This window comes from Pseudophryne corroboree, chromosome 1 (genome assembly GCF_028390025.1).
Source record: "Pseudophryne corroboree isolate aPseCor3 chromosome 1, aPseCor3.hap2, whole genome shotgun sequence".
NCBI lineage: Eukaryota > Metazoa > Chordata > Amphibia > Anura > Myobatrachidae > Pseudophryne > Pseudophryne corroboree.
In genome coordinates, this window is record NC_086444.1 from 547276805 (window position 1) to 547304111 (window position 27307).

A 27307-nucleotide genomic window follows, 5' to 3' on the forward strand; every position below is an offset into this window, starting at 1 on the left:
AAAACTTCTGTGTGTGAACCGTATTTTTCACACATTACGTACCTTGCCGACCCGATTGGTCGGTTCACTGAATCAACCCGAACCGAGTTGATTGCCCCCTACCTGAACAATTGGCCCCCATACCTGTAGGTGTCGCTTTCACCACCTCTGACCTTAAATCAGGGTCTTCAGCGAACCCTTACAAAACCAAAATGTTCAAGATAGGCTGACGGTGGCGGTTTACCGAGTACCCCACTCACTCGCCCACGCCGACCAATACGACCTACACACTGCCCTAGTGCTGGCGTACTCGACCCAGGGCCCCTATGAACCTTTGTTTACTGGAACATGTGAGTGTGATCCGCAGAGCATTAACCCTTTCCAGTAACTGTTGGTTGTTGGATAATTCCTGAGTGACCAGCGAACTTCCCTTTAGAAAATAAAAAATTACACAAATCACGTCAGAATGTACAAATAGTATTTATGACCCGTTTCGTACACAAATGGTACTGGTCAGATTTAACTAATGCACACAATTACGTGCGGTACAATCGTTCAGCACATAAGCAACTAATCTTATGTGCAGAGCGACCAGTGGAATCGAAAATTTCGGCTGCGAATTCCTTCAGCATGAGCTTTAATGGCCTATATGGGTTCTGCACCAACCCCCTGGGTTGTGCTCTTTTCTCTATTTATAGCGGACTTCCTTGTCTGCTGTACCTGGACCTCCTGGTCTGTTCTGGACCTCCTGGTCTGTGCTACAGTGTGACCTCCTGGTCTGCTATAATCTAATGCTCAGATTCTATGTTTAACAAGGGATGCCTCCCTAGCCACCATGTACGTCACTTACATGCATGTACCCTGCGAGAACTCGACTTCTTGTGGTTCAACCTCAAAAATTGTATAAACTTATATATACAAACACTCACTCACCACATGTACACTTTTGTTTCTAATTCTATTTCTGCGCAGAAATTTTCTTTCCTTTAGACCAGATGTGTTGTAAATTTGGAGAAGGATCTGTTAGTCTAAATTTCGGACACTAAAATAGATTTGCGCTATTTATCGCGTTGCCACCTTTTCGCCTGTTACAATAACACTAGTGTGTGATTTGAGTTACGTGGGCGTACCCGGGCGCTCCGTTGCGTAATATACGCTGCGTGCGTCGGCCTTTGAGTTGCGTACGCGAGTCTCACCCTTTGTTAGAGACACGTGTACGCAAAGCAAATATCCACCGTAACACAATTCACACGTTTATCAATGTAGATGATCCTCGATCATCTACTGAGCACCACACAAGTCTCTCCTTGTATCTTAGGCAAAGCTGTGTGCTTGCTTTACAAATTACCCCTTAAATGTATTACTTTTATACTTTAACTATGGAATAGCGACAAATTTCTCTTAGCACGTTTATCAATTATAAAATGGCAAACAGGAGAGTGATATATGAAAATACACAAATGAAAAGAAATGCAGATATATGCGTGCGTGCGTACGCAAGACAGAAATAAACAGTTTTCAAAGACACTAGCGTGTTGTTCTTACCTCCGGTTCCGGATTCCCTCAGCACCCTTTACTAAGTGAAGCAGACGCTTATCCAGACAGCACTGCGAGGAATATGATCTCCCGCCCTTTGCTGATGGATAATGTCTGCTGAAATTACCTAGCAGAGATATGTGAAGGACGGACGAGCCGCCAATTGATAAAGCTAAATATTTATCTTACTTAAAACCCTTTAAGAGGTCTAAGAACACTGTACGCTATTGACGTATGGAATACCGTAAGGGTACGCACGTTGCGTAACAATCGCTTAGCCGTAGTCAAGACGCTCAAGCGTCACGTTCGCTCACGGCCAAGAGATCACATGCAGGCACGCTATTGGCTGTCGACTAACGTAATGGTTCGCTATAGCGTAGCGAATGCTCGGGACCACGAGGAGATCACCAGCGACGCAGACGCTCACAATGTTAAACCTTTATATGTAAACCATGAACAATGTATTATACAGGAAAACCTTAGTGAAATGATAGAGTGTAGATGCAACACAGTGTAACCTTATTAACTCAAAAGCTGTTCTAGCGTCACCGACGCTCTAAGAATACTTAACACTATAAGAAATACACAAATACCGGGCTTAGGGTCTAACGCCTTATATGAATGTTATACTTGAAAAAGAATAATACAATACAAGTCATACACTACAATATAACATAGACTAACTAACCAGATAACTACACAGGAAATACAATACAATTACGTTTAAGGAAAAGTGAGAGAGAAAGAAGAGGAGAGAGAGAGAGAGAGAGAGATAGAGAGAGATATGGCTCACAATAACAATAAAGACAATATGATTGCGGAGAAAACTTACGCACAAGGGGAACGATCGCATGCGCCTCGATATCCAGCTCCCGATTATCAGCAATGAGAACCGTTGAAGAGAGTGAGCTGGATATGATCGGCTTGTCTATTTATGCCCCACACACAATACAATTCAATGGTCCCTACAATCTCATTGTTCATTGGACACAGGAATTCGTCTTCGTATTATAACAAAAGGTCATAGGTTGATTCATACAGGTGGGCTGAGACCATTTCCAACTGCTCAGGTGGGTGGGAAACTAGGTTTCCCGGCGCATGGATAAGTAAGTGCAAATAATAGTAAATGGACATAAACTTCTTACGTCCATAACTATTCGCACGAGCGATTTATCTGCTTCAAACCAACACCGGAATATTGCTAATTAAATACTCTTCCGATGGATACTAAACACCACTGTATGACCCATGTTTGACCCTTCGTATCAAACAAAGAGGGATCTCTTTGTCCATGAACATGCTATATTAACTAGACTTTCAGAATCTATCAAGGGGACCATGATCTACAAAATACATTATATAGTTAAAATATGTAACGAACGAGTCGCCCGCTAGACGCACATAAACTTTACCGTAAATGCGCACACCGTGCGCCTGCGGGTGCCCGCAGTGGCGAGTATGCGCACGCACGGCAGGGCTCATGAACGTGCAACAGGCACTCGCATGAGGTGCAAATATGGCAGTGTGTAGCGTGATATTTTTCTGACTTTGACACATATATGGCAGTACCACTGGACATATACGGCAGTATCACTGGACTTATACGGCAGTATCGCTGGACTTATATGGCAGTACCACTGGACTGGATTTATATGGCAGTACCACTGGATTTATATGGCAGTACCACTGAACTGGACATACATGGCAGTATTACTGGACTTATACGGCAGTACCACTGGACTTATACAACAGTATCACTGGACTTATACGGCAGTATCACTGGACTTATACAGCAGTACCAGTGGACTGGCATTATACGGCAGTATCACTGGACTTATACGGCAGTACCACTGGACATATACAACAGTATCACTGAACTTATATGGCAGTATCACTGGACTTATACGGCAATATCACTGGACTTATACGGCATTATCACTGGACTTATACGGCAGTACCCTGGACATATACAGCAGTATCACTGTACTTATATGGCAGTATCACTAGATTTATACGGCAAGACCACTGGACTGGATTTATATGGCAATATCACTGGATTTATACGGCAGTACCACTGGACTGGACTTATATGGCAGTATCACTGGAATTATATGGCAGTATCACTGGACATATATGGCAGTATCACTGGACTTATAGGGGGTCATTCCGAGTTGTTCGCTCGTTGCCAATTTTCGCAACGGAGCGATTAAGGCAAAAATGCGCATGGTACGCAGTGCGCATGCGCTAAGTAATTTAGCACAAAACTTAGTAGATTTACTCACGTCCGAACTACGAATTTCCATCGTTGAAGTGATCGGAGTGTGATTGACAGGAAGTGGGTGTTTCTGGGCGGAAACTGACCGTTTTCTGGGAGTGTGCGGAAAAACACAGGCGTGCCAGGGAAAAACGCGGGAGTGTCTGGAGAAATGGGGGAGTGGCTGGCCGAATGCAGGGCGTGTTTGTGACGTCAAACCAGGAACGAAACGGGCTGAGCTGATCGCAGTGTAGGAGTAAGTCTCGAGCTACTCAGAAACTGCTAAGAATTATTCGCAATTCTGCTACTCTTTCGTTTGCAATTCTGCTAAGCGAAGATACACTCCCAGAGGGCAAAGGCCTAGCGTGTGCAATGCTGCTAAAAGCAGCTAGCGAGCAAACAACTCGGAATGAGGGCCATAGGCATTGCACACGCTAAGCCGCCGCCTACTGGGAGTGAATCGGAGCTTAGCAAAATTGCGAACGAAAGATTCTCAAAATTGCGAATAGAAATTTCTAAGCAGTTTCTGAGTAGCTCGACACTTACTCTGCCACTGTGATCAGTTCAGTCAGTTTAATTCCTGGTTTGACGTCACAAACACACCCAGCGTTCGCCCAGACACTCCCCCGTTTCTCCAGCTACTCCCGGGTTTTTCCCAGAAAAGGCAGCGTTTTTTCACACACTCCCATAAAACGGACAGTTTCCGCCCAGAAACACCCACTTCCTGTCAATCACACTACGATCACCAGAACGAAGAAAAAACCTTGTAATGCCGTGAGTAAAATACCAAACTTCTTAGCAAATTTACTTGGCGCAGTCGCAGTGCGAACATTGCGCATGCGCAGTTAGCGGAAAATCGCTGCGATGCGATGAAAAAGAATGAGCGAACAACTCGGAATGAGGGCCATAGTGCAGTATCACTGGACTTACACGGCAGTATCACTGGACTTATACAGCAGTACCACTGGACTGGATTTATACGGCAGTATCACTGGACTTATACAGCAGTACCACTGGACTTATATGTCAGTATCACTTGTCTTTCATGGCAGTACCACTGGACTGTATTTATACAGCAGTACCACTGGACTGGATTTATACAGCAGTACCACTGGACTGGATTTATACAGCAGTACCACTGGACTGGATTTATATGGCAGTAGCACTGGATTGGATTTATACAGCAGTACCACTGGATTTATACGGCAGTACCACTGGACTGGACTTATATGGCAGTACCACTGGACTGGATTTATACGGCAGTACCACTGGACTGGATTTATATGGCAGTAGCACTGGATTGGATTTATACAGCAGTACCACTGGACTGGACTTATATGGCAGTATAACTGGACTTATACGGCAGTACCACTGGACATATATGGCAGTATCACTGGACATATACGGCATTATCACTGGACTTACACGGCAGTATCACTGGACTTATACGGCAGTACCACTGGACTGGACTTATACGGCAGCACCACTGGACATATACGATAGTATCACTGGACTTATATGGCAGTACCACTGGACATATACGGCAGTACCACTGGACATATTCGGCAGTACCACTGGACATATACAGCAGTATCACTGGACTTATATGGCAGTACCACTGGACTGGATTTATTTGGCAGTACCACTGGATTTATATGGCAGTACCACTGAACTGGATTTATACGGCAGTATCACTGGACTTATACGGCAGTACCTCTGGACATATACGGCAGTATCACTGGACTTACACGGCAGTACCATTGGACTGGATTTATACAGCAGTACCACTGGACTGGATTTATATAGCAGTACCACTGGACTGGATTTATATGGCAGTATCACTGGACTTATATGGCAGGACCACTGGACCTATACGGCAGTATTACTGGACTTATATGGCAGTATCACTGGACTTATACAGCAGTATCACTGGACTTATACGGCAGTACCACTGGACATATATGGCAGTATCACTGGATTTATATGGCAATATCACTGAATTTATATGGCAGTTTTACTGGACTTATATGACAGTACCACTGGACATATATGAGAGTACCACTGGATATATATGACAGTATCACTGGACATATACGGCAGTATTACTGGACTGGATTTATACGGAAGTATCACTGGACTTATACGGCAGTACCACTGGACATATACGGCAGTATTACTGGACTTATACGGCAGTACCACTGGACAGCAGCACAAGGACACACCACTGAACTGATGCAGCACAACACAGCACCACTGCAATGGACTGGACTTATACAGCAGCACTGGATATATGGCAGCAGTGGACACCACCACTGTGACTGGACTGATGCAGCACAATACACCACCACTGCTGGACTGATGCAGCACAACACAGCACCACTGGGCTGAACTTATATAGCAGCACTGGACATATGGCAGCAGAGGACACCACCACTGTGACTGGACTGATGCAGCACAAGACACCACCACTGGACTGATGCAGCACAACACAGCACTGGAATGACACCCATAGGTCACCACACCACTTTCCTGCACAGTCAGACTCTGAGGAGAGAGACACGTACTCTCACTACACTCTCCAGGACTGGAGTGAAAATGGCGGCGACGCGCGGCTCCTTATATGGAATCCATAACCCGCAAGAATCCGACAGCGGGATGATGACGTTTTGCCTCGTTCTGGTTTCCGAGTCTGGCCGGAAGTCCCGAGCCGGACTCTGATCCGGGCTCAGGACGTGAACTTCGGGGGGGTTCGGTTCTCAGAGAACCGAAAGTGCTCATCTCTAATTTTTGCCCAGTTTATTGACGGCATCTTTTTTAGGGAACTTGAGGTTCAAAGGTGGTTGTACTTATTCCTTAAAATAAATGTTGTTGATTTTTTAATATATTTCCTTTATAACCTGATATATCATGTATTTAAAAAAGCCAATTTTCTGCAACTATAGTTTAAAACTGCAAATTATTATTATTATTATTATTATTATTATTATTATTTATCATTATTATTTTCATTTTTATTATTATTATTATTATTATTATTATTATTATAATACGTTGTCTTAAAGGACTTTAAATACATTAACTATATGAAAGGAGAACTTTTTTAAATAAATTTTTCTCTTCTTTGAGTATTAAGACTATAAGTCATGATCTAACTAAAACATAACCTTTAATAAGTTCAATGAATCATTGTCTTGAATAAAGTGCATAAATAATTTAAACGCAAGACATCAATTCATGTATTATATATTACAATCGGGAAGGTGGTGTGGCGAATCCATTATTTCAATAGGGTATTTTTTGTTTTTTTGTTTGTTAACTACAGTGTTTAATTGAATGTACCTTATGTATCTTAAGTGGATCTTTTAATTATGAAACATATCTAGTGATGAATAAAACATTATGCAACTATTCAGTTTTTATCAATTTTAATGTTTCCAAAAGAAACATTTTGATAAAAATTTTGCAAACAGTAATTTAACAGAAAATTGACGGGCCGATGTAACAAGGAGTGTGTTATAAGGGATTTGTTTGCTAATGCGATCACATCCCTTCCTCCTCAGGATCCCTTGGAGCACCAATGCATGTGCACTACATGAAATTACAAGGGGGAGAAATGCCAAATACAGAGGAAATAGAAGTTGCATATTAAAAACGATTATACATGACATAGCAGTTTTTATAAAGCTATTTTTGCATCTTTTCATACATTCCCGAAACTTTTTTAATGCAATGCAAAGTTAGGCAAGTGGTATGCACTGCAGTGCGGCATGGTTTTGCCCAGTTGCTTGCTTTTTTGCTTTACTTACAATCATGAATCAGGCCCATATTTGGATAGTGTATGGGAAAGAGGGGATTGGTTGATGCATTGCTTTGAAAATTGGAACACTAGTGTTGTGCTATAGTAAATCCTATGACCTACTTGACATGATAAATTCTACCTATCTTTCTGGGCAGGTGCAATTCCTCCCAATAATGAAAGCCAAATAACATGTCTTTGCCGGTGGTGCTCCCTAGAGTCCAAAATTAAACATTTTCTGGGAGCAGAGAAAAAGTACACTCTCTTTCTGGGGCACTCTTGGTGTATACAGATATACAGTTATTGTTTAAAACTTTACTTTTAATGGTAATGCTAATAAAAGCAAGAGAAACACACAGTGAATAACTCAAACATATTTAAGTTCAATAATAATTGATACTGGCATGATAAAAAAGTAGTTGTCCTTGTGAAATGTCTTATGCAATTAAATCACATGAACCATAGTGGAGCATAAGATATATTATTCATGAATTACCACCAAAATCACAACATAGAATACCCTTTGCTGAACAGAATATCCAGCTTATAGGCAGGGAGCGGATACTGACTCCTTTGACTCCTTACATGAAACAGAATTATCCTTTTCAAAAGAAACAAATGTTGCAGTTAGGCTGTTACTGTTGCATTATAAATAAGCAGGGTTAGTTTCTTTTAAAGGATTGCAATTCAGTGGTAACAAATTAGATAATTTTGCATAACCAGTGTTTAGTGTGGTATTAAGCGACAAATTCTTGATCTGCAATGATTACATGAGATAATTCTGCACCATTTGAAATATTGTAAGAGACCTGTTTACATCCCATACATTCCAAGTATATTGTACAGCACTGCAAACAAATTCAATGTTTCATTGATAGAGATATAGTAAAGTGGGAATAACCATACAGCATGAGGAGAGGTTACCGGATTCTACTGTTAGCCATGTGCCACTTGGGCAGTGAATTTTTAATGAGGGTTCCAGCTGCTCACTGTATGGAATTAGTCCGCCCTGCTTCTGCTGTTGGCTAAGATTGAGCCAATGAGAGTCCAGAAAGAAAGTGATAGCAAAGAGTATATTTTATATATAAGCAAATCAATATTACCAGTTCTTGATAATAAAGGTGTAAAAAGGTTTTATGGTGATCATATAGAGAACTGGTAAAACACAATCAGTTCCTTAAGAGTAGATCTCTCTTCCAGCAGATACCGTTTTGCTAATTTATAATAAAGTTAATTCTGTAATAATTATCCAGGTATCCAAGTATTTAAAGTATAATGAAATGTGTCTGTTTTGAATAAGATACAACCTCTGTGCAGCTGAATACTCAGCTCTGTGTTGCAGTTCCTTCTATGCAAGTGTCTCAGAGGTCAGAGCTGCAGCTGCTGTGAGCTGCGGAGTATTGCTTCCCTTATACCCCTTTAACGCCTGACCCGGTAATTCAACCCGGGTTATAAAAAGGGTTATTCCTGGGTAATTACCGGGTCAGGCACAGGGTGAATGGGTTACCTGGGTCGATGCGACCCGGTACTCGTTCACTGCATAGGGAGAGGCAGCATGGAAATGATGTCATCTTGCAGTGCTGCCTCCGCCCCCGCCCCAATTCTGGCTCCATCCCCACCCCCAGATGGCATCCTGACCCAGCATATTTCCGGGTCCTGGGAAGGACCCGTTTCCAATTCCCGGGTGGGACCCTACATTGCGATCTGATAGTGGTATGAGTGAGGAAATCCTCATAAGCTGATGAGTGTGCAGCAATGTAGTAAAGGTGGAAAGTGTGTCTGTGGATTACTGTTCCTTACTTAAGCAGCAGTCCGGTCTAAGCAGTGGAGGCAGCAAGATCCGCTGTGCGCACAGCAGAAATCCTGTTTGACTGACATGCGTGTTTCACCATTCAGGTTTGTTCAGTCTTTTGCCAGTGCTTAAATATATGTTTGAGTCATTCCCTGTGTGTTTCTCTTTCTTTTATTAGCATTATCATTAAAAGTTTTAAACAATAAGGGGTGTATTCAATAAGTGTCAGATCCATTCCGATATGCATTTGTTGGAATGGATCCGACAAGGGCTATTCAATGGACGGCCAAATCCAACTGTCGGATTTGGGTCAAATCTGACTGTCGGATTTGGCCATACCTGGAGTCCTGTCCTGTTGCTTCTGTCAGTGGCTGCCGGGTGCGCTGACACCTGCGGCAGGGGGAGCAGACAGTTGCGGGCGGTGGGGGGAGCTGCCAACATCTGCAGCGGCGGTGGGAGCTGGACGGTGGCGGTGACGGCTGCAGGCAGTGGGGGGAGGTGCCAGCGCCTGCGGCGGTAATGTCTGCGGCAGCAGGGGGAGGGGCAGCAAGGAGAGAGGTGCCTGGCCGGGGGACAGCCAGGCAAAGTACCTCTCATCCCCGTAGCCCACCGCTCCGTTCCCTATCTCCTTACCTCAATCCAACTGTTTTCAAGTCGGATTGAGTTTGTTGGAAAGGGGGCCAAAACCTGTCAGATTTGGCCCCATTTCCAACAGAAGCACGCAGATCGGCAGCTATTCTGCCGATCCGCGTGTTTTCCGACAAAACGGGAATTTCCGCCTTGTCAGAAAAAAATGCACATTTTGAATAGGTCGGAACCCCATCCGGCAAAAATCTGTCGGAAGCTGCCTTTCCGACAAGACGTCTTTCCGACAAGACGACCGCTTCCGACAGCTATTAAATACACCCCTAACTGTATATCTGTATACACCAAGAGTGCCCCCAGAAAAAGAGTCTACTTTTTCTCTGTTCCCATAGTTGGAAAATATAATCATATGAAAAAGTCATAGGGGTAATTTTACTAAGGTGGGATTTTTTTTTTAGAACTGGTGATGTTGCACACAGCAATCAATCAGATTCTATCCATTATCTTCTTGAAGCAGCTAGATAAATGTTAAGTAGAATTTGATTGGTTGTTATGGGCAACATCACCAGTTCTAAATAAAAAAACCTCCCTCATTAGTAAATTTAGTGCATTTTATAAACTTATTTGTAATAATAAGCACCTGCAAAACAACACAAATATTTTCGGACACAACACTATAACAGTACAGTGTCGCAGTATCTCTCGGATTCTAAAAAAAAAAAATTGTTATGGTAACCTATATAAAAGCAGCCAATAGATTCTAATACATATTAACTTTTATTACCTTTTAGCCTGTGGATACCATTGCCCTTATTTACTTGGTTCTTTAAATCTTATTCTGGCTGGCATAACCCTATGGATGTTACTTTGGCCCTGATTCTGAGTCACACAAAATGCTGACGTTCATGCAATTGAGCGATTATTTGAAACTGCGCTTGCATGAAAAGTTCTGAAAGCCCCTATAATGCATCTGTTGCAGGGTGCACGCACAAAGGTTCTGTTGCTTTTGGGTCAGGCGGTATCAGAAATGTGATGGGGAAGTGATGGCCTGTGACTGGGAGCTGGCTAGTAGTGCAAGCAGAAAAAAACTGTTCAGTGGACATGTTATGGAAGTGTCATGAGCCTGTCAATGCAAGTGGCTGCATTTACAGATGCACAGCCGCAGGCCTAGGAGGCCATGGTCTGACAGAAAAACCGCACCTGCCAAAGGGGCTGGTGCAGGTTGCAATAGTGAGACCGACTGTGGCATATAATGGCATTCCAAATGGAATTACAGTGTGCATGCATGCTAAAAGTGGTGAATGTATGTGCACAAGGTTGCCTGTGCAGGCAACCATAAATCAGGTAAACACACTGTGTAATATGCTGATTCGGCTGGAAACAAAAACAAATCGGAGCGGTATCATCTCAGTTTGTACCCAGCTTAATTCTATACTTTAGAATTTGATGTGGGCTATTTTGGACTATGGGTCATATAGGATGTTTTTGGACCATACTACTGTATATGACATAATTTTCCTGAGTTAACAGTCGAGGCCTTGCTTCAGGCTTTGACTCAGTCCTGTTGCTTTATTTCTGCAAATATATACAGTACACTGCATTCTATTGCACTTAATTAACCCTTCATTGTGGGTATGTTATGGGTTTGTGGGGGTGTTCTCTGGTAAAACACTTCTGGCTACATGTTTTGTATTTTGTAAAATATGACCTGGTGAATTACCTAACCTTCACCACAGAATAGCCTTTTTTTGTAATTACTCTCCCAGGCCTACAAATTTCTAAGGGTTGTAGAAGAACTCATCTTGGACTGTGCCAGAGTCTCTGCTCTCTTCTGTGCATTCCTATCTTTCCAAATGTGTCACCAGTAAGAAGGCACCACCAGAACAAGTATAGTTGGCATGATTGTGGGGAGGTGGGGTGAACTAGCCCTTAAACTGTCTCTATCAAGAAGAAACTATGCGTTACAATTAGAGATGAGTGGGTTCGGTTCCCTGAGAACCGAACCCACCCGAACTTCACCACCCGAGCCCGGATCCGAGTCTGGCTCGGGCTCGGGTTTTCCCGCCTGACTCGGAAACCAGAACGATGCAAAACTTTATCATCCCGCTGTCGGATTCTTGCAGGGTTTGGATTCCATATAAGGAGCCGCGGGGGTAATTCCAAGTTGATCGCAGCAGGATTTTTGATAGCAATTGGGCAAAACCATGTGCACTGCAGGGGGGGGCAGATATAACATGTGCAGAAAGAGTTAGATTTGGGTGGGTTATTTTGTTTCTGTGCAGGGTAAATACTGGCTGCTTTCTTTTTACACTGCAAATTAGATTGCAGATTGAACCCCCCCCCACCCAAATCTAACTCTCTCTGCACATGTTATATCTGCCTCCCCTGCAGTGCACATGGTTTTGCCCAATTGCTAACAAAAATCCTGCTGCGATCAACTTGGAATTACCCCCCGCGTGTCACTGCCATTTTCACTCCGGCATTGGAGAGTGTAGAGAGAGGACGTGTCTCTGTTCTCAGTGTCCTGCATCAGTTCAGTGGTAGTGTCTTGGGCTGCATCAGTCCAGTTACAGTGGTTGTGTCCTCTGCTGCCATATGTCCAGTGCTGCTGTATAAGTCCAGTCCAGTGGTGCTGTCTTGTGCTGCATCAGTCCAGTGGTGGTGTCTTGTCCTGCATCAGTCCAGTCACAGTGGTGGTGTCCTCTGCTGCCATATGTCCAGTGCTGCTGTATAAATCTAGTCCAGTGGTGCTGTGTTGTGCTGCATCAGTTCAGTGGTAGTGTGTTGTGCTGCATCAGTCCAGTCACAGTTGTCGTGTCCTCTGCTGCCATATGTTCAGTGCTGCTGTATAAGTCCAGTCCATTGCAGTGGTGCTGTGTTGTCCTGCATAAGTACAGTGGTAGTGTTTTGTGCTACATCAGTCCAGTCACAGTGGTGGTGTCCTCTGCTGCCATATGTCCAGTGCTGCTGTATAAGTCCAGTCCATTGCAGTGGTGCTGTGTTATCCTGCATCAGTCCAGTGGTGGTGTCCTTGTGCTGCTGTATATGTCCAGTGGTACTGCCGTATATGTCCAGTGGTACTGCCGTATATGTCCAGTGATACTGCCGTATATGTCCATTGATACTGCCGTATATGTCCAGCATTACTGCCGTATAAGTCCAGTGGTACTGTCGTATAATTCCAGTCATCCTGCCATACAATTCCAGTGGTACTGGCATATAAGTCCAGTCCAGTGATACTGCCGTATATGTCCAGTGATACTGCCGTATATGTCCAGTGGTACTGCCGCATAAGTCCAGTGGTACTGCTGCATAAGTCCAGTGATCCTGCCATTTAATTCCAGTGGAACTGGCGTATAAGTCCAGTGATCCTACCATATAATTCCAGTGGTACTGGTGAATATGTCCAGTCCAGTGATACTGCCATATATGTCCAGTGATCGTGCCGTATAATTCCAGTGGTACTGGCGTATAAATCCAGTCCAGTGGAACTGCCGTATATATCCAGTGGTACTGCCATATAAGTCCAGGGGTACTGCCGTATAAGTCCAGTCCAGTGGTGCTGTCTTGTGCTGCATCAGTCCAGTGGTGGTGTCTTGTGTTGCCATAAGTCCAGTGGTGGTGTCCTGTGCTGTATATCATTTACTCCAAATAAAAGGCTTATATACATTACTTATATTATTATCCAAATAATTTTTACAGGGTTTGCCCTGTGTGGTGTAGGGGTATGCTCGCCTGTGCTGTGTATTACATCTGGGCAAATTCCAGCACGTCCCTTGTTGTTTGTGCCACTTAGCTTAGTCATACAGCTACCTCATTGCATCTCTTTTACTTCTTTGCATGATGTGCTGTTTGGGGCCTAGTTTTTTTAAGTGCCATCCTGTCTGCAACTGCAGTGCCACTCCTAGATGGGCCACGTGTTTGTGCTGTACACTTGTGTCGCTTAGCTTGGTCATACAGCTACCTCATTGCACCTCTTTTACTTGTTTGCATGATGTGCTGTTTGGGGCCTAGTTTTTTTAAGTGCCATCCTGTCTGCAACTGCAATGCCACTCCTGGATGGGCCAGGTGTTTGTGCCGCACACTTGTGTCGCTTAGCTTAGTCATACAGCTACCTCATTGCACCTCTTCTTCTTCTTTGCATGATGTGCTGTTTGGGGCCTATTTTTTAAATCTGCCATCCTGTCTGTCACTGCAGTGCCACTCCTAGATGGGCCAGGTGTTTGTACCGCATACTTGTGTCGCTTAGCTTAGTCATCATCTACCTCAGTGCAACTTTTAGGCCATAAAACAATATTGTGAGGTGTGAGGTGTTCAGAATATACTGGAAATTAGTGGAAATGAATGTTATTGAGGTTAATAATACCGTAGGATCAAAATTCCCCCCAAATTCTCTGATTTTAGCTGTTTTTATGTTTTTTTCAAAAATCATCCAGTTCCAAAACCAAAACTCGAAAGGGTGGTTTTGGCAAAACCAATCCAGATCCAAAACACGAGGATGGAACCAGAACCAAAACCAAAACACAAAACACGAAAAGTGCCCGCCACACCTCTCTAGTTACAATATATGCCTTCAATTCTGGAACTTTGCAATCCCATTAGCACAGCATAACTTCAATAACAGGTTTACTATTGACTAATACAGATGTAAATTTATAATGCACACTTTAGTATCTGACGTTACCCTTAACTTATATACCAAGTAGACTACCCACTATCTTTCTAACAAGAACACATAAAATAATCAAGAATCATTTAATGTTTTCTCTTTAGCCAAGTAGATAGGAATCATTAAGAAGTGATTATAGCTCCAGAGAATGCAATTGCATTCAGCTATTCAAAGTATACCACCAACCACACATTTACCTGAGTAAATGTATAACTGACAGTTCACATGGTGAGAGGATTCAGAAAATATACTGCCAGAGACAATGGATCCAATTACATAAGATGATTATATGCCATTACATCTTTAGATATGGCCAATTTACTCTTAGCTTTCTAACTACAAAACAGCTAGGTCTGAAAATGATGCCATCTGTCCTATGTTGCAAGGGAGAGATAAGAGATCTGTGTTCTTTTGTAGAGGATTATTAACTATAATACAGACTTTAATTAATGCAAGGAGAAGACAGGACCTTGAATATTATACAAAATAAACCATATCAACACCACTTTATTTCTGAATTGATTCACGTTCAATGCTTTAGATATCAGGAGGTAACAAGCCATGTTATGCTTTTTATATTCCCAGCCATGTTTATGCAAGCTATAAATTTGCCAGAGATGGAAGGGAAATGATGTGGCTGAAATTTATATTAAGGTTTATTCTTTACTAAGTTGAGCCTTAGAGACCGTTTTAGACAGTGTCTGGCAAGGTACTTTAAGTGATTAAAAGCAGTAAAGTCTGATGCATTTAGGTGGACAGGAAGCAAAACGTCAGATGAAAAGACTGCACTATGTTTATTTTAGTAGGAGATTAAACTAAGAAAAAATGTTCACAAATGGGCACAATACTTAAAAAAGAAATCTAAATCACCTTTTAATATATGAAGCATGAAGATAAAATATTTTGTTGCATCAGACTTTCCAATTCAACTTTATAAAAATAAAGAAATAACGTTCTATTAGAGGGATTGCTTCTCCTTCCTCAACCCCAGAGAACCTGTCCTGTTACTTCTTCACTTTCTTTCTTATTTTACAAAGCAGTAGTACTATAGATGATCCACAAGCTCCAAAAGCCATAGCACGAACCAGCTCTTCAATGAAGATCTCAATGGGGTCTTTCTATACAAGGGGAGCAGAATTGATTATGAAGGTATTGCTCTATTACAAACAGTTATAGCTCCTATCGCAGATTTTTACTATTGTCAAAAACAGTATGTACCTATTTCATCAATATATTTTATCTACTATTATGAGAATGGAATTAGCATATTTGTTTAGACAGAGCCGTACCTAGACTTTTTGGTGGCCTGTGCTAGAAAGAGAATTGGTGCCCCCCCCCCCCACCTAATTTTTCCAATAGTGACATAAAGTAAGGTGCATGCCCTCGTGGGGAAGGGGCATGACAAATGTTATACACACACATTTATAGAACACTGCAAGAAAATAGATTTGGACACAAATCCTCTTTATACCACATTAATGCACTTAACATGAGAGCTTGTTGTTATTCAGTTACAATACTCTCTATTAAATAACACATTTCAATATACTGACATACCCAGGATTCAAACCCATAACCTGTTGTATTTCAGTCAAACACCCTGCTCATTGAGCTATTTGACCCTGCATAAAACTATGAGATTTCAAACTATATGAAGGTAATTGCACTTCGTAAAAAAAAAAAATCAGCATTGCAATTGAGCAGATCTATGTAGTGTGCAGCCACACATCCAATTCTTTGCAGCCAAACACTACATAGATCTGCTCAGCTGCAATGCTGATCATTTTTTCACAAAGTACAAGGTAAACTTCAAATAGTTAGAATTCTCTAGCTTAGAATTCACTAGCTTTCTATGAAAGGGCAAATACAGTAGCTGAATGAATAGAGTGTTTGACTGCAATGTCACAGGTAGTGGGTTCATGGGTGTGTCAGCATCTTGAAATGTAATAAAGGACAGTGTTACTGAATAATAAAGAGCTCTTATGTCAAGTCCATGAATTCTTTATAGGTATTAGCGACACAAGGGATTGGGGAAGGAGACAGGGGCGGTCAGGGGATGCTGGGCTTTAAAAAGGAGCTTAAGCTACAAGTGAAAGTAATAAAAACATATAATTGATAGCCAAGTGTAGCCAACAGCGCCCCCTACCCTGCAGTGCTATATGCCGTGGCACACTCTGCACACATCTAGCGACGGCCCTGTGTTTAAAATGGTTTTAATGAAGAGTTTGGTTTTCAATGAATCCTACAGAACTGAATTTGAGAAACCTGGGTAAGCCAAGTCAGGAAGTGTTTCCTACCACCAAATCCATATCTGAAAATGAGGCAAAACACATTTTTTTTTTCTTTTGCACAAGGATGATTTTTATCCTGCAACAATCTAATACGGAGAAATTATTGTCTTATTACCTAATGTTATGGGGGTTTTTTCTCTCTTCTTCTCTTAACCCTGTTAATGTATGTTCTTTTGTTAGAATTTCTTCATATTGCTTTGAGACTGGGGTGCTACCACTAGCTCTAAATTTTAATTGACAGATCTGTAGAAAGACAACAGTGGAGCATAAATTGCAGTTCACGAAAGAGATATTTCCTATAACTACTACTTCTGCAACAATTTAAAGTTCAGTAACTTTATTTCATATGTACTGTATGAAGCTGTTCTATTCTGCAGGGAGGGAATCCTAAATTCTGGTAATATCAAGTTAAAGTAGGAAAATAGATGTGTTAGTTGAAAAATTGTAATAAGTGATTTCAAATCTGGGTATTACTGTACCCACCACACATATATTGATATGTATTATTTTGTCCTCTCTCTTGTTATTGTCTAAATAAATGTATTGCAAAGTGTGCATGCTTTTCTTCCATCTTGTCTTATAGTGGATCCTTCTATCACAGCTTAGTGTCAGTTTAAATTGATTATTATGGGCTTTTTGTTTTTAATAATTGTACAGTATTATTACTAGAGTGCACAAAAGTTATACATCCTGGATTGAAATGGATTAGAAGTATGTTATCCAGGGTATAAATTTATTTAATATAATTCCCCTATTATAATGATTAATGTGGTCTTATCTCTTTCACATGCAGCATTAGATTAGCACAGGAGAGAAATATGATGCAAGTTTTATGAGTATTCCACCACTGCCATTCACTTATTAATTAGGCGGTAAATTATTCAACACATACTGTATATCATTGAGCCTCTAAAATATACTTATTCTCTTCTTTCCAGGTTCATAATTCATAATACTTGGCTTGTATTTGTGTTAATTATGAATTGCCATATGTTGTAATTAGGCATTCCTCTTCATTCCATACATTCACCTCTCCAGAATATAGGAATAAGGAGTAGTTCATATATAGTATCCCTAGGTTGTATGTTATTTGGTAATTGGAATAAAAATCCCCCCAGGGATATTTTGATATATCACTTATCTACCTGCTGGTACTGTCTGTAGGTGTCACACGAACAGCCCATAGTAAGTAGTGTCTGCACCATACCACTAGTGTGTTGTTATATTGACTAAGGTCCTCTCATATCCCTCTGTGTTGTGGCTTAGTAGATTGTGCAGGACCTTTATAATTGAAGGTATGTCTTTATCTCTTTAGTAATACAGTTGCCAATCTCTAATGTTTGTTGCACGTGTGGCTACTCCTCTGACTCATCACTTATTAGATTACTAGGTGCTTCATCGCGCCCTACGGGCGCTCTTCACACCGTCGCAAGGGGCTACACCCCCTTAATCCTTGCATGCCTTTCTGGGGTTCAATATTTGTATTATATGGAGTATTACCTGCATTCCTTTGTTAGTGGTTAAATATTGCACAATGAAAGGGCGTGCGATGGTGAAGGAGGCGCAGCCCCTTGCGACGGCGTGAACAGCACGTGCAGGGCACGATATACAGAATGTAGCGGGTGCGGGGAGGACTGCGGATGGGGGAGGGTGTCTGTAGATGCTGCGGGTGGAGGGGGGGGCGGAAGCGGGGGAGGGGGCCCGGATGGGGAAGGGTCGGGAGGTGCTGCGGATGGGGGAGGGGCAGAGGAGTGGGGGCTGCAGATGGGGGAGGGGTCCGGAGGCACTGTAGGTGGGGGAGTGGCAGGGGTGCCACGGGTGGGAGAGGGGTAGGTGCGGGGATGTTGCGGATGGGTGTAGGGTATGGGGGGAGACATATATGGGGGGTGGATGGTGGAGGGGGTCTGGAGGTGCTGTGGGTGGTGGAGGGGCGTAGGAGTGGGAGCCACGGGTGGTGTAGGGGGGTCTGGAGGCACCGCATGTGGGGGAGGGGCGGAGTGCCGCATGTGGTGGAGGGGAAGGTGCGGAGGTGTGGTGCATTGAGGAGGGGTCTGGAGGCGCTGCGGGTTCTGTACCTGCCAAAAAGGTAGTTGGAGGGCATGCAGTAATGGGGCCAGGACAGGGGTGACGTAGCCAGGACAGGGGTGACGGGGCCAGGACAGGGGTGACGGGGCCAGGACAGGGGCGACGGGGACAGGATAGGGGTGACAGGGCCAGGGTAGGGGCGCCAGGACCAGGACAGGGGTGACAGGGCCAGTATAGGGTTGACAAGGCAAGCACAGGGGTGACAGGGCCAGGATAGGGGTAACAGGGCCAGCATAAGAGTGAAAAGGCCAGGATAAGGGTGACAGGGCAAGGCCAGGGGTGACAGGGACATGACAGAACACAGGGCACGGGAGAGATTGCTATTAGGGACAAAAAAGTGGTGACATATAGATATGTATTTACCGGAGTCACTGCTGCTGGCTGCTGCTGTTCCACTCCAAACTGTTGGGATCTGCTGCTGGTGGAGACGTGGCATGGCTGACTCTCTCAGGCTGGAGTCCTGCTTCCTCTGCCCGTCAGCATCCCTCCCCCCTCCTCAGTCACACACCGCAGACCTCGTGCAGCTGCCGGGCACTGTGGTAAGGGGAGACTGGGAGTGACTGGTTAACCCCCAGGAGACGCTGCGGCTGGAGGGAGGAGGGGGTCATAGCATGCATGCGGCGTGGACCTCGCGGTTGCTGGGCACTGTGGTAAGGGGAGACTGGGAGTGACTGGTTAACCCCCAGGAGACGCTGCGGCTGGAGGGAGGAGGGGGTCGGAGCCTGCAAGCAGCTCGGACTTCTGCAGCGCTACCCGCTGGCTAAAGTGTGTGAAAGAACTGGGCGCACCTCACTGCGGGCGGCAGCACTGCAGCTAGCGGTGGGGTTGCCGGGGCTGGAGATAACAGAGGCAGTACGAAACCTGCACAGCGGCAGGTGCCCCACAAAACTGCAGCTAAGAAGCGTGGAGTGTGCTAGAAAGTGACGCTCCTCCGCGCCAAAGAGTATGCTGATGTGGGGGGTCAAGCACACAGTGAGCCGGTGCCCATCTGTCTGTACGGCATACCCCCTCACACACCCCCATACCTCCCAACTGTCCCGGGGTTCCGGCAGCAGAGCCGGATTAAGGGGGGGGGGGCAGGGGGTATGTACCGTGGGCCCCACAGTTTTAGGGGGCCCCCGGCTGGAGTAGCTCTGTCCCAGCTCAGAAGCTCCCCCGTCCTGCCAGCAACAGCGGCAGCATTGTGCTACAGTCAGCACACGCTGCTGCGTGTTGGCTGGTCTGTGGTGTTGCAGGGAGGCAGCAGTCTCCCTGCTTTCTTCTGCCTGTGCGGGTGTGTAGGGGGGAGCGACCACCTCCTCTGGATGTAGCCCTAGCTGCTAGCTGAGGGGCCAAAATTCTATATAAAAAAAAAAATTCCCGGAATTTGCACAAGGGGGCGTGGCCACGTGGGCCGCTATTAGGCCACGCCCCCAACCCCACATCAGGCACAGCAATGAGATAGGGCTCCCCTGTCTCAAATGCCCTGGGCCCCCCGGACTCATAATCCGCCCCTGGAGGCATGCGAGCAGCTCACAGAGCGCTGGGCATGCCCCCTCACTGACCAAAACGGGGGCCCTCCCGTGAAGCCACGCCCCCTTTTCGCAGCTGGGAGGTATGCACCCCTGTCTACCTGAAGAAAGCTGGGAGGTATGCACCCCTGCCTGTGCCATGCCCATACTATCTGCTTCTGCTCCTAGTCTCCTATAGATTTGCCCAGATCTGTGACTCATTTGACTAACTCCGCCCAGTGTTGTGACTCCACCCAGCGTTAGCAAATGAGTCACAAAGTCACAGATCTGGGCTATTATATAGGAGATAATGTTGCAGAAAATGCTTTTATTTATGTTTCCGCTGCACAGCTGAGAATCTCAAATTCCAACTCAAATAACCATTTCCTTGTAAACTTTTTGATTTATTATTATACAGAAATGTACAGATGTGTCCATATACTATACACCTAGCCTAAATACGCCAGGCACCATGAGATGCCTGACGCAAGTGAGCCGCCAGATCTCGTGCAACTCCGCTAGCGTTGGGCATCTATTTTTGCCTAAAAATTGTCTTAGTTGTAACGTGAAGTGATTAGAATGCACCAGGAGACTGTGCTGCTTAATTTGATATGTCTGTATACTTATACAATGTGTGTGACTGTGTATGTATGGGGAGCACAACGGAACTCATATTGGAAACATCTGTGACTGCTACATTGCAGCATTTACATAGATTCAGAGTCTCGGTCACACAGATATACAAATGTCACATATTAAATTCATGAGCACAGTCTACTGGTACGTCCTAGTTATATTGCGTTGCTATTAAGATGCTTTTTTGGCAAAAACTACACCCAAAGCTGGCAGAGTAGTGGGTTACAGAGAGAGTGCGAGTGGGTAGGAGAGGCTAAATGCAATCAACCTGTACTGGAGTAGATGCTGTTTTACACTTTAAAGTCTATGGAGGGTGTAACTCTGTGCTTCAAAAGTGCATTACCTAGAGGGATGCAGATGGAGAAAGCAACCAATTTATACTGGAGTAGTAGACTGCAAGAGTCCCTCCGACCACCCCCCCCCCCCCCCCCAACCACCACCACCACCACCTGTCCTTCCCCCTCTATGAAAAATATTTCTAGTTGTAAAATCTAAGTAATTATTGTTGCATGAGAGGCAGTATCAGATCTTTGATTGCAAGTGGCAAAAGGCTGCTGTGCCCATTTGAGTCTGTTCATTAAAGTGCCCCCAAATTTAATTTTTTTTACCTGTGCTGTAAATATAAAAGTGGTTACATTTATGCATTTTTATGTGTTCAAATCAGATCTCTAATAGCAAGTGACAAAAAGGTGCATGGACATTTCTGCACATGAAAAAGACACAAAATCCAAATGTTTAAATATGCATATTTTTGTGTGAGGGATAAAATCAGATCTCTAACAGCAAGTTGTAAAAATAGGGCATGGCCATTTTAATCTGCACATTAAAAAGGCACAATTTTATCCTTTTGTAAAAATCCAAGTGGTTGCATTTGGGTATTGTTGGGTGAAGGACAGTATATGAGTCTTTATACTGTAGTAAGTGGCAACAGTGATTTATGGCCGTCTGACTCTATGTCACAAGCCCCCTCCAAAAAAAAAAGTTACCTAAACATATCAATTTAATTTGAAACACACTGGGGGACAGCGTCTTCTTTGACTTGCAAGGTAACAGTCTCTGTGTTCCTATCTCATTGTGCATTCACCTGGTCTGTTGGCAGATACATGTAAACTTCAAGTGGCTGTACTCCTGTTGTGAATCATAAATCATGAATCAGTCTACAAAACAGGAGTATCCCAGTACTAGTACTGGCAATAGTATTACTTTTTCAAACTCTACTATCAAAATGGTCTTGTGGGCTTAAGCATAATAGTATGTGCTCCCGCACCAAGCAATGTTTGATGTTGTCAAAGAAAACATTAGATCATAATTTAATACTTAAAGAAAAAATGACTGATAAATGTATTGATTTGTTGAAAAACAAGGAGAATATCTAGCATCCCTCACACCACCTGCTATGGTGAGGCTCAGATCATGACCACTAGTAGTGGTCGTACTACTTCTGCTAAATAGAATACAATACAGGTTGAGCATCCCATATCCAAATATCCGAAATACGGAATATTCCGAAATACGGACTTTTTGAGTGAGATGGAGAAACTTTTTTGTTTTTTGATGGCTCAATGTACAGAAACTTTGTTTAATACACAAAGTTATTAAAAATATTGTATTAAATGACCTTCAGGCTGTGTGTATAAGGTGTATATGAAACATAAATGAATTGTGTGAATGTAGACACACTTTGTTTAATGCACAAAGTTATAAAAAATATTGGCTAAAATTACCTTCAGGCTGTGTGTATAAGGTGTATATAAAACATAAATGTATTTTGTGCTTAGACTTAGGTCCCATCGCCATGATATCTCATTATGGTATGCAATTATTCCAAAATACGGAAAAATCCGATATCCAAAATACCTCTGGTCCCAAGCATTTTGGATAAGGGAGACTCAACCTGTAGTTCAATAGTGACCATATGGCCATGCATCTTCTGTAACTTCCCATGCACCAACATCTTGCTCTTAACCAATGTGTGTGTCCCCAAAACAGCCACATCGGGTGTCTGACAATAAAACTGAGGGCTTGATTTAGGCATGGACGCTAATGTATGCATGGCTGCAACTTTTTGCAGAGTTGCAGCAGCACTAATATGTGTGGTGAGAAGGCTTGTGTCTCACCACAATTGCCCACATTTCTGTGGCATCAGCTCCCCTCAAGAGAGAGGAAAACAAGACCTTGTTACGAAGGCCACCAGGTGGTACAAGGTGGTGCTCACATGATTGCACTTGCCCAGCAGTCTTTTAGCTTCCTGCAATGCTAGGCTTCACCTTTAGCAGCCGCCTTTCCAGGGTGAATTAGGTCCACCCCATACTCAGATGCCCCCAGGACTTATGGATGAACAAGGCACCTATAGGAAGCTGGGCAAGAGTAAAATACAAATACAGAGAGAAGCTCACTGGATACAAACTTGATTAAGCCGCCCAATTCACAAGCTGACACAGGTAATGTACTTAGGATTCTGGTTTTAAAGATTCAGGCAGGACAGTGTATCACAAGTAATATAATAGCATTAACTGCACAGGTTTTGGATACCACCACAGGACATCGACCAGAAAGTTACAAACAGGAATTAGAACCTATAATCGGCATCTGGTAGAAGGCAGGCTGGGTAATAAAGGGAGCAAGTCCTAATCAGGATGGCTGGAAAAGGACAAGCCTCCTGAAACACAGATTAACTGCAGCTGGAAAACCAGACATAAAGTAATGGCCTAATTATCTGACAGGTGAAACTGCACAAGCCACACATACAGGAGGCAGGCTGCAGTTACACAGAACACAAACAGGAAAGAGTCACAGCAGTGGCTCATAACAGACCTGTACATTCTGCAGTAGAAGTGTGGAACTCTGGGCTTTCTGGATTGCACAGCTCTAAGTGGAAAAATAAGGACGTCAAAGCAGGAGAGGGGGGTTAAAATTGCCAAACACCCATTGCACATAGCACTGATGCCTGTTAGAGGCCAATGAGTAGGATGCAGTTTGTAGTGCAAGGGACTGTGGACTTTGGCTGTGCCAGGAAAGCATGGCGGTTGGTGGCTGCAGGTCGCTGCAGCCAGATGACTGTTGAGCACAGGGAGTGCTAAGACATTCACTTTTCATTTGTTTATTTTAAGTTTTATACCTGTGTGACCAGGCCCAAGCCTGTGTATGCTATGTCCAGTGTCTGATGCCAGTAAAGACACTGTGTTTTACCGGAATAACTGCCTACCGAGTCCTTATTTCCAGTACCCGTTTTACATACGCAAATGCTAGTTTCAATATCCACCTTCTATAGTAGTGTGTGCTGGCTGTGCAAGCCCTGAGACTCCCACTGTCAATGCCCATGGACAGTGTAACTCCGCAAGTGGTTCCAAACACTCCACCATTGGTGCAGCATTGCTTTCTGAAATTCCTCTAAACATAGCCTCTGTGGCTGTGTATCTGCATTTGGGAAATGCAGCACCGTTCACTGACATGCACGTGACACTCCCATTACATGCCTATGTGACAGCATTTTTCACATTCACTTCAGGCTATCTTCCATTACCTCCTAGACATGCCCATAGATTTCCACTGCCATCTCTAATGCCAGCGACTCCTGCACATCAGCAGCCTCTGCGTACACTCCGTAGGGGTTTTCAGGACTTTTTTGCACATGCACAGGAACATTAACCATCTAGGCACCTCTTCCCTGTTACATAAGTTACAGCACATTTATTCAAATAGTTTTGATAAAGAGGCCAATCGCGTATAGTAACCAGTAGGTTGGTTTTGCCTTTTAACAAATTTCAGCTTTAAAGCTAAGTTGCCAAATATTGCATCTGCGTAAGCTATTACACTTACCCCAAAGACAGTCAGTCCTTAGAAAATGCCACTGTGTTGACTATCCACTTAACTACAGAGTAGCACTTGTCATAAGTGTGACAGCTCACTGCGTAATTGTATAGCCTTCAGCAATAAAACCACCACCAGTGTCTTGTATCATTATCATCTCCTCATCCTGTCAGCATAGCAGTGCTAGCACACAACACCAGGTCATTCCTAGATGAGCTGTATCACTGGCTTCATAAAGAAGCATATCAGTGTGAATCTGTTACTAACTCATTATTAGGTCTATTTACTAAGCCCTGGCTAGAGATAAAGTGTACGGAGATAAAGTACCAGCCATTTTTCAAACACAGCCTTTAGAATGGCACTTAGGAGCCGATTGGCTGGTACTTTATCTCCGTCACCTTTATCTCCATCCTAGGCTTAGTAAATAGACCCCTATGTCCCCCTCTTGTATCTATCTAGCCTCCTGGCACCCCTAACGCTCTACCTTCATGCTCCCATGTGTACCCCTTCTCCACCCCATCTGTCACCTTTTCCTTGTTAGGGACTGGGGGACCATGAGTGTCAAAAGGTAGAGGTAGGGGGGTTCTGCCTCCAGGTGGTCACTGGGGGAGAAGTGAAGTGAGGCATTGTCTGCAAGGTGGGGCAGGGGAGAGAGGTGGGACCACTCTGTATATCAGTCTAGCAGCCACTAAGAGCTCTGAGCAGGCATGGCCTCCCCTCATCTCTAGTGTACATTTGCTAGACTGACATGACCAATCTTATATTATAGATAGTGATCTCAGACACTAACAGCATGAGTCAAATCATATCCCTAATTAATATACTGGAAAAGCAGACTTTCCTCTAGTCTCCAAACCTTCAAGCATACCCTGAAAACTCACCTCTTTTGACAAGCTTATCAAATTCCAGAACTACTCACATAACCTCCATAAGTTGTCCTACCCAATTACATCCCCTTTGTGCTGTATTTTTTTATCTTCACTTTCATATCTTCCTGATCATAAACCAACTTTCCTGTGTGACTGGATTATTTAGCCTACCAAGAACATCTGCAAGCTAGCTGGACCAATATGCAATATATAACACCTATCCATGTGTATCAGTGCCTATTTCCCTATAGATTGTAAGTTTGAGAGCAGGGCCCTCTTACCTCTATGTCTATCTGTTAATACACAGTCTTGTTTTATTGCTATTTGTTCCCAATATTAAAGTGCAACAGAATATGGTGGTGATATACATGTGTAAGTCACTGGTAATAATTAAAGCAGCTACAGAAGCTTAAAAATCTGTTTTACTACTAGGTGTTGCCCACCATGTTCTATCTACTTTTCATATCTGGCCTGCTTTCTATTAAATGCTCATGTCATCCATCCATCCCCATGTCACATATCCTGTATAACATTGAAAATTATTTACATATTTCACTCCACGGTGGGCCCAACCTTGGGGTATCTTCTAAAACACACATCCTATCAGTCCATGCTCTGCCTGAATGTTTGATAGGTGTCATATCTTGTATTAAACAGCCATGTGTTTAGCCACAGCTCTGTCACTAATTTTAGCCAGCCAGAGAACTGCAGCCAATGGCCATTGTTGGTGGACACTAGATAACTGACTGTAAGTACTGTAATACAGGTTGAGTATCCCATATCCAAATATTCCGAAATATGGAATATTCCGAAATACGGACTTTTTTGAGGGAGAGTGAGATAGTGAAACCTTTGTTTTTTGATGACTCAATGTACACAAACTTTGTTTAATGCACAAAGTTATTAAAAATATTGTATTAAATGACCTTCAGGCTGTGTGCATAAGGTGTATATGAAACATAAATGAATTGTGTGTGAATGTAGACACACTTTGTTTAATGCACAAAGTTATAAAAAATATTGTCTAAAATTACCTTCACGCTGTGTGTATAAGGTGTATATGAAACATAAATGCATTCTGTGCTTAGACTTAAGTCCCATCGCCATGATATCTCATTATGGTATGCAATTATTCCAAAATACGGAAAAATCCGATATCCAAAATACCTCTGATCCCAAGCATTTTGGATAAGGGATACTCAACCTGTAATACTAATATAGGGGGGAAAAACAGCTCCAAATGATAAGATTTTATTTATTCTTGACCAGTTTCATGAACTGTAAAACCAAAGCACATCAGAATGCTTTTGCCAAAACCAAAAAAAAATGAACGATAGTTTTAGAACCAAAACAAAGGAGTCTGTACACATCTCTCAATTAAAAGTATATTTGAATTCATTTTTAAGAAAAAGCTTATTTAAGCATTCACTATGATGTGACTATTATGCTCTAAAATAATATTATGAGCCTTTTTTGATAATACAAACACTCGTTATTTGAACTTAAATTTAAAGG